Raw genomic sequence first — 9,704 nt, forward strand, 5'->3', positions numbered from 1 at the left:
TAAGCTATGTCTTGTCCTGCACAGAACTCTTTCTCTGTCCACTTCCTTGTTCTGGATTCCTGTTATTATGTCGGTAATTTATTCTAATATTTAGGCACAGCATGCTCTTCTGCACACATTAGTCAGATTATTTTACCTTCTACAGGTAGATAGGCAACTTGGTCAGAAGTCCCACTTCCCGAAAGGTGAATTAGCATTTCCTCAGAAGGTCCCATTCCAGGGATTCAGCCCTGTCCATCTCCCAACAATACCAGAGACTTTCTCACTTAGCACAATTGCAGTAAAATGGGCTCTCCTTGGTGAAATTACGGGTATTCAAGGCATGAGACTGGCTGAAGCATGCATTCTCAATGGGACCAATATAGCCAGCACGTGGGCAAAAGTGGTGGGGGCAAAAACAGTGTGAGCTATTACAAGGGCTTCATGACCCTCCAAAACACAACCCTATCCTTCCCCCCAAAACTTATACCTTAATATTTATTTTCTCTCCTTAAATTAAGTAATATTAATTTAAAACTTTTCTCCTTTGGTGGCAATTTAAAAAATGTGGAGAAATACCAGCCTAAAGTAACACCCTCTGTATCCCTGTAGCAATATAGAATGTGGCCAATTCTTCACCCTTTATTTTTAGGATTGGTTAGTATGACGCTAACTGTGGACTTGTCACAAATGGCCTTTATTATGTGGAGGTACATTCCTCCTACACCTATTTGTCGAGAGTGTTTACCAGAAAGGATGTTGAATTTTGTTAAGTGCTTTTTCTGCATCTGTTAAAATGATCATATAATTATTATCCGTTATTCAGTTAACGTGGTGTATCGCATTGATTGATTGATTTCTGTATGTTGAACCATCCTTGCATCTCAGGGATAAATCCCACTCAATTATGGTTAGGATCCTTTTAATGTGCTGTCGAATGTGGTTTGCTAATATTTTGTTGAGGATTTTTGCATCTATATTAATCAGGGATATTGGCATGTAATTTTCTTTTCTTGAAAGTGTCCTTGTCTGGCTTTGGTGTCAGGGTAACGCTGGCCTTGTGAAATGAGTTTGGAAGTATCCTTTCCTCTTCAATTTTTTGGAACAGTTGGAGAAGTACTGGTATGAATTATTTTTTAAATATTTAAACTCACCTGTGAAGCCTTCTAGTCTTGGGCTTTTATTTGTTAAAAGATTTTCGATTTTTTTTTATTACTGATTCAGTCTCCTTACTAATAATTCGTCTGGTCAGATTTTCTATTTTTTCCAGATTTAGTCTTGGTAGGTAGAATTTTTCCCTTTTCTTTTTTCTAGGTTGTCTAGTTTGTTTGGGATATAGTTATTCATAGTAACCTTTTATGATCCTTTGAATTTCTGTGGTAATAGTTGTCATATTCAACAGTAAAAAGTTAAAAACCTTTCCTCTCAGATTAGGACCAAGATAAGGACACCCACTCTCACTACTTCCATTCAACACAGGACTAGAAGTCCTAGCCACAACAACTAGGCAAGAAAAAAACAAGCACCAAGTTGGAAAGGAAGAAGTAAAAAATGATTTCTGTTTGCAGATGATATGATCTTAAACATAGAAAAGCTTAAAAATCTATGAGAACTCCACCAAAAGTCTATTACAACTAATAAATTAAAAGTTGCGGGATACAAAAGCAACACACAAAAAAAATCTATTGCATTTTTAAACACTGACAATGAACTATCTGAAAGAGAAATTAAGAAAGCAATCCTCTTTACAAATGCACCAAAAACAATAAAATACTTAGAAACAAAATATTTGTAGCATCAGTGCCCTACGTTTGACCTCTCTGAACTGACCTGTATTCTAACTCTGATTCTAGGAATATGTGTGTGCCTGACATCCTGCCACTGGCTATTGTCACATTTGTTTAAGGTCAACCTATAATGCAAATAGTTTTCAGAAAACCAAAAATTTGATGAGAACTGGGACTTCAACAAAATGTACGTTCACATTGTGTGACCATTTGGGGTCTGCTTGCTAATAGATATCTGTACCTACAGCAGATTTTGATCTAAGAGGAGCTAACTCTCATCTATTTTTAACTGTTGGCTGCTACCAAGACATACCAACGACCTAATCATTCTGCAGGAATGATTAACTTCTAGCTTTAGAAAACCCTTAAACTTATTATAAGCAGCAGAGCTAGTGGTTAAGAGCCCAGACTGACCAGACTCAAATCCGTTTACCTGCTTGATCTTGTGCAAGTTACTTAACCCTCTGAGCCCTAATCCTCTTTGAGTAAAAGAGGAAAAATAATAGTATCTATAATATGGAAGTTAATAAATATAAGACAGTACAGTTTCTTAGACTTTATAGGCATTTAAAATGTTATTATTATCATTATTTTTAGGAACCATTAAACCTCAAGTACCTAGAAAAATATGTAGAAACAAACAAACAAAAATGTTAACATTAACATTCTTGTACACTAAGCATAAATGTCTCTTTTTGTATATCTGTTTTACCATTTAGTTCTCTTGTATCCTTCTAACATGTTGGGCGCTGACTCCAAATTTAGGATCCAAGGAAATATCCCTTATTACACAGCACTTTAGGAATAATGAACTCTTTCACATACATTATCTGCTTTACTTAGTATCCTTATGAAGTATGGACAGTTTCATTAAGTAACTAGAATATTCATGTTACAGCCTGAAACTCAGAAGGCTCAGAGAAACTAGGTGGCTTAACCGAAGACACTTGGATATAAGTGATGGAGGTAAGACTCACTCTTCTGCTTTTCAGGATGTAAGCGTTTGATGATGAGGGCCCTGGTGACAATTACCTTACTGCTTCCTGTGGTCTTCCGGCTTCCACTCTAGCCACATCACTACCACCAAAAATGATCCTTTTGCATGTATATCAAATCACTTCACTCACATCTTAAGACATGACAATGGCTTCTCACTGTCCTTCAACTAAAATGCCAAATCCTTACCCTGACCCTCCCGACACCGCAATGGTCTAGCCTTACCCACATCTCTGGCCACATATGGCTTAAGCCTCACCTCGTTCCCTTAGCTCTAGCCTCACTCACTGACATGTCTCATCTGGATTACCACACTTACCCCTATATCTGGAAGGAAGGCTCTGACTGCACCTCGGGAATGGGTAGTATTCTCAGCATTCTACTGTCTGATCAGAAGTCACTTTTTTCAGAAAGCCCTTCCCTAAGAAGCTCAGCTAAAGGATCCCTTCTTAGCCACACACCATCACCCATAACTTGTGTTATGGACTTCAACTCTCTTATCACTCTCTGAAATTGGCTTATCACCATCGGAAGAGTTTATTTCTAGGTTTACTCCATTACTTCCTCCCCAACCTGACTGTAAGCTTCAGACATGTGGGGACTATTTTTTTGTCTCTATCAGGGGTACAGTGTCTGCCATCTACTACGTACCAAGTAAATACTTGTTGGATAAATGAATGATAAGTTACTTTTCTTGTACTGAAACAGATTTTCTTTCCTCGTTTTGTTAATGGGTTCCCTCCAGCTGATATTAAATAACTTTACTCCCATCTTGAGAGTAATGTTCACCTAAAGATGCTTTTTCAAGCTAAGCCCTTTATAGGCAAAGTTTTATTCCAGGAAGTACTTCTCTCTTGCTGGCTAGTTTCTCTGAAAACTATCTCATCAAAACCTGTTTCTAAGGGCTTGTTTTAGTTAAAGGAGGGGAGTTTCCCAGGTAAACCTGCCTAATTGGCTATTAACTAAAGACTTCTAAGGGTTCTTATCTATTATATTTTCATTAGCCAGGTGCAAATTGTATGGGGGTTGGGAGAAGGGGAGAGTCTTTGAATTGATACTAGAAATGACCAAATTACCTGAAGGATTTTTGAAGAGGAACTCTGAATGAGCAGGCAGTATACTCTCACACCCTTCTGACATCAACTTTTATTTGTTCAGAAACCTCCAGGTGAGTGGTTGTTTAGGACATGCATCCCTATTTAATTAAGGAACCGATTTCTTGGGACTGAATAGGCACCAGATGGGTATCTGATTTTCAGGAAACCCGGTTGAAGTGACTAGAGCGATTGGTAGGCAAGGTCAAAGTGTTTATAAGCAGGGAGTGATGTCTCTGCCTCTGGCTATAGAGAACAACAGAAACTCTGTTATGGTCTATTGAGATTGTTGTTTCTTTTTCCCAGCTTCCCGGCACCCAGAGGTATCATGAACTTGACATAGTCCTTGATAGAAATTCCGAAGAGAAAACTGTGATGTGTGTTACACGTAAAGAAAGGTTTGACCTGTTTCCTTTTGTTCAAGTGGGCAGGGTACACTATGCTATTTAACGGAATTGAACTCTTCCATTAAAACATTTCCTCAAAGAATGAACAAGAATTCCTTCCTGCTTGTAGCCTGCCAACCTCACATAGTCAGAGAAGTAGAATCTACAAATGGGTGATGCGTTTTAGAAGGCAATGTAGGCATACATTTTCGCTGCCTGAACTATGGAGACTATTTTATCAGATTGAGGAGGGGAAAGAGAGTCCAGAAAAAGATGAACAAAGAAATCTGAGGAACATACAAAGAGGCACATTGCAATTCTATACACTTAACGTTTCTTGAGCATTATGTAGCAAGGATTTCAAAAGCCAACATCCCCTTGAAAATGAAGCATGAGGTTATGAGTCCTAAAAGGGGAGGGTAGAATTTTGTTACTATGGATGGAGTTGCTCCCTGCCCCAAATCCAAATGTGGAAATCCTAACCCCTACTGTGACTATATGTGGATACAAGACTTTTAGGAGATTACAGTTAATGAGATCATAAGGCTGCAGTCCTAAATGCAATAGGATTGCTTGCCTTATAAGAAGACGGAGAGAGAGAGATCTCTAAACACACACACAGAAGAGGTCATGAGGTTGTGAGCACATCTGCTTACAAGCCAGAAAGAGACGACTCACCAGAAGTTGGCACCCTAATCTCAGACTTTCAGCCTCTAAAACTGTGAGAAAATAATGTCTGTGGTTTAAGCCATCCAGTCAATGGTATTTTGATATGGCAGCCCCAGCTGACTAAGACATATTTCCACCCTCCCCTTCTCTTGATGGGCTGATAGCAGTTGCTAAGCCCTGAATTATGAATGAGGCAGCTCTCTTTATAGATCTCAGTTTGAAAGACCAGACTTCCCACTTAGAGAACACAGTGCTTCTTCCCGTGTCATGTGCCATGGGTTGCAGGGAGTAGCATTAACTTACTTTAGTAGTAGCATTTGTCAAGGCGCAGTGGGGGCCTGATGTGAAATGCAGATTGACCCTCCATAGTTCACATAATTATACTATTTTTGAATTTTTTGCTATAGGCAGGCATTAAAAAAAATTTTTTTAAACCTACTTAAGCTAATGAAAATACTTTGCAATTTATGCTGTGATTCTTAGCTGAAGAGGGCTTTCTCTTGCATGTGTATGTTTGGACCTACGACCCTGAGAGGTTGGCAGGGTGATGGTGTGAGAATTTCTACTCCACAGAAGCGAAAATGATCACGTCACCATCATGCATAAAGCCCTCCAGTGCGGCCCCCACTATCTTCTCATCACTAGTTAACATACTAATTTTACAGAGGTCTGGTTTAGAATCATCCTGGGTCAGGTACTCCTAACTGTAACTTATTTCTTTCCGTAATTATATGTAATTGCATATTCATTATATAAATATAAACCTTGACAAAGATTGATAATTATATATTTGTGCGATTATTTGATCTATACACTTAACATTTCTTGAGCAGGCTTTTCTTGAAAGGCTTACTGTAGTGGGTGAGTGACAACGCGACAGTCATACTACCATCATGGGGGGAGCCATAACTAGCACCCACTGACCCCCGGTCCCACACTTTCAAGCAGATCCTTAAGCAGTTGGTGACTTACTCAGAAAGTGCTTCGGCTGTACAACCTCGTCTTCCTGTATGTTCTATTGTTTTTTAAAGCGAGTCCACATCCATTTCTGCACATAGTTCACCACATGTCCAAAGTCAAATAGCTTTTGTCTGGAATATTAACACAATCAAAACTGGGTTTTTAATGAAGAAACTGGCAAACATGAATACAATAAGGGAAAAATCAGTAGGCTCGCTACATGGTATTTCTCCTGCCGTCCTTTTGTTCCTCTCCCTATGAAATCAGAAGAAGCTTCATTTGACTAACAGTGTAACAACAAGGGATATGTTCTTGTTCTTCATAAACATAGCCTCAGAACGTGTATTTCCCATTTTCAGGTGAGGGAGCTTAAACGTAGGATGTTCTAGACATTTGATCAATCACATCAGAGCCCACTGTCTCCCAAATGACCTAAATGGATCCCTGTCCTGAATTTCAGGCATTTCCATTATGACGATGATTGTAAATGCCTTTCTGCATCAGGGGTACCGCTACTGTGCTAAAGAGTGAAGTATTCAGGCAACATTTCTTTAAGCCTTTGGAGTGGATGGAATGGGGGCAGGGATGATCAGAAATACGGGCAGTGAACATGTGTTTGACATGGGGTGTGACTCGAAAGAATTCAGGGAAGAGAAGATGAGAAGTATCTGGTGAGATGTCACCTAGAAAGTCAGCATCACACATAGCTGGTGCCCAGAAACATAAAGTTAAATTTATGAGACACTCCATTTAATGTCACTGATGGCCTCTACCAATGAGGGATGTGTCACAGGAAGATGAATGTAGTCTGCAATGTTCGTGTTCAAACGTCCCCCATGGGTTCAGTCATAAGTCCCTGGGTCCATTCCAATTGAAGTTTAAGATGAACTCTCGCTTCAGTGTGTTCAAGGCCTGCTGCCCACAGTGGTGGGTCACATGGGAAGACACAGGGGGGACTGGCCAGATGGCTCCCAGAATATAACAAATGAAATGACCAATAACTCACAGTGTCTGGTTCCTGTCAGTGGGTGATTAATAAACCACCTACAGTCAGGCCCTGAAATACAGGATCAATACACAGTCTAATTTGTGACTCTAGATAAATGGTTTCCCAACTTTTCTGAAGATTACAGCTCATTACACAAACACACACACACACACACACACACACACACACACACACACACAACCAGCCACCACTAGTATTACTATTAGTATTTGTTGAGTAGTTACAGGGAGCCAGACACTGAGCTAAAAGCTTTAGGAAATACCATAGGAAAATACATGGTTGCTGCCCTTGGGTGTTTATATAATCTAGATTCAACTTGTGCCCACATAAATGTCCCTAAGAGAACCTCAGATAAGAAGAATAATAGCTAGGAGTTAATGGGCACTCACTACGTGGTAGATACTATTTTGAGTACTTTACATGTTTTATATAATTTAATTCTCAAAATAACCTTTCTAATTCATCCTCTGAGGTAGGGATGATTTTTATCCTTAGTATACGGTTAAAGAAACCAAACAAAAATACAAATAGTCAATAAAACTTGCCTGAGGTCACAGAGCTAGGATGTAGTAGATCTGGGGTTCAAATGTATGTGTCTGGCGGCAAAGATCAGTATTTTAGGTACTCCCCCAGAACAATTATAGCTATAATTTAGTGACTATGTCCTATGGGCTAGGAACTATGCTAAGTTACCTTATGTGCTTTACTTTTCTTAATGCTCACAATTAGTGATTAACACCCTTTGACAATGCTGTCATTTGCTCCCTCCCACATTTTTGCAGTATCAGTGTTCTTTTTATCTAACAGATGAGGAAACTGAGACTTAGAGAGACATGAAACTTTTCCAGGGTTAATACTGCAAGAGTCAATCCTTGATCAGTTTCCTCCAAGTTTGACTCCTGCATACGGGCATTATATTGTAGAAGAAAAAGAGGCATCATACTGTACCTGATGAGCTCAGGGGAGGACTGCAGGCCAGGCTTTCCCAACTCAGAGATCGAACGTAACTGCACGGGATGATCTGAACATACAATTTCCTAACTAAAAGCAGGTCATGGGGGTAATTCCGTCCTAGGCCTGTAGCTTCCTTGACAAAGGTCAGTCTTTACCTTGGTGAGCCTGTCTATCGTCTTTTTGCATCTAAGATAATATACCTTAGAAATGTCAGAGTAATCTCCTTTTCCAGACCCCTCAGGGTACAACCACCCACCAGGGCACAAGACCACAGAACCCTCCATTGTTATCTTGTTGCCACATACCATCTGTACAAACTCTAAATGTTAATTATTAACTATCCGGTACCCATCAATGTAAAAGAAGTCTGTGTCTCTGTTTTACTGTTTATCCAATCCCAGAGATTTCCCCATTTTGCTTTCTTCCGCCCCTTTAATCTACCACCAATGGATTTCGCATAACCCTCCTTACATCTCTTCCTTTTATTCTAACGTATAAAATGAGCTGCAAAACTGCCACTCTCTGGAGCAATTTCTCAATCCGCTGAGATTTTGCTTCCCAGCAAGGCAACTGTTGTCAGTCTGGCTCACATAGCCACAGGTTTGGACGTTTCTTACGTCAATAATATTGTGTTTCAAGAAAAATCCCTTCAAATAATATCCTAGACAAACATTATTCTAATAAAAACAATAACACTGCCACTTACATAATGTTTCACCACTAACGTTTGAATTTAGAGTCTCATGAAAGTCTAAGCGTTAATAGGGCAGGTTATACATGTTAAAACTGAAGTCCAAAAGTTATGGGGCAGGTCTGGAGTCATGCACCACTGTAATCTTCACTCACTGACCTTCATTTAGTCCCTCGTTCACTTAAGACATCAGCATGCTGTTACTTTCTGTCATTGGAGATGTACAAATGAATAAGACCCTTTGTCTTTTGTAATTCACGATCACAGCAAAAGAGCTGACATTCTTTTCCTCTATTTTCTACTTGGTCTACGGATCCCCTTGGCACTCCAGATGGAAGCACGTCCCTGTGAAGGGGTAGAAGCCCTGGTCCCTGGGGCCGTACTTGCCCTTCCCTGATGCTCCACATTCCATCCTTAAACTTGGTGAGGAGCAGAAACTGCCCTTTTCACAAGACATGTACCAACACTTGGCCCAAGAGGGCAGTGGCTCTGCAGTGTCATTTCCAGCATCTGCAAGCAGAGAACTAACCTGAGAACTAATTGGTGAATTGCACGACCTTGGAATGGGACTATACTTTAGAAGTCAGTCAGTGGGTCCAAATTTAACACAATCAACTTTTGGGACTGGATGGGGAAGGCAGGACCCCTTTATGAAAGCATCAAATTTCTGTGGTCAGCTTGGGGGCAGTGAAACAACCTTGAAGTTCCGTATGTAGGTCACTAAGGTACCAACAGCCCCCTCTGATATTAAAGTGTTGGTAAACAGAACAGTAGCCAGGGTATGCCACAGTCTGCAAGGGTTTATCTGCCAGAGGCAGGAAGCGTTTTGCTGCTGATTCTCTCTGGCTCTAAGCACCTCAGACAACAAGAAGTGAATGGGGAAAAACCAGACCTAAGTTACAGAAGTTCCCTCTCCACCGTCTATGTATGATAAATGATTGCAAACTCCCGGAACAGTGCTCTGAGATAATGCAGTGCATAAATGAGCAATAAGCCTTCCTTGTCACTGGAATTCTCAGAACTCACAAAGATGGGGTCAGGACAAGAGGGGGATAGAGTGTCTGGGACTCACCCCAGGCTGCGCCGGGATCTTGGCTGAAGGGGTCGCTCTGGGCGGAGGAGCCGGCACAGCGGTTCCCCAGCGGTTCCCAGCCCTCCCTCCGCCGGTCCCGGCTGCCA

The 9,704-nt window shown here is 40.6% G+C and overlaps 1 long non-coding RNA gene across 1 annotated transcript in view; it reads right to left on the reverse strand.

The window, feature by feature from the left end:
* The window catches only part of LOC148757836 (uncharacterized), a 364,219-nt gene that overhangs the window by 94,686 nt on the left and 259,829 nt on the right, over nucleotides 1–9,704 (reverse strand). The window contains exon 6 of the long non-coding RNA XR_016021507.1: nucleotides 5,884–6,002. This is a non-coding gene — a long non-coding RNA (uncharacterized LOC148757836). The remainder of the gene's footprint in view (nucleotides 1–5,883; nucleotides 6,003–9,704) is intronic.

Source organism: Rhinolophus sinicus, chromosome 6 (genome assembly GCF_057876585.1).
Source record: "Rhinolophus sinicus isolate RSI-liver-muscle chromosome 6, RSI-T2T, whole genome shotgun sequence".
Classification (NCBI taxonomy): domain Eukaryota; kingdom Metazoa; phylum Chordata; class Mammalia; order Chiroptera; family Rhinolophidae; genus Rhinolophus; species Rhinolophus sinicus.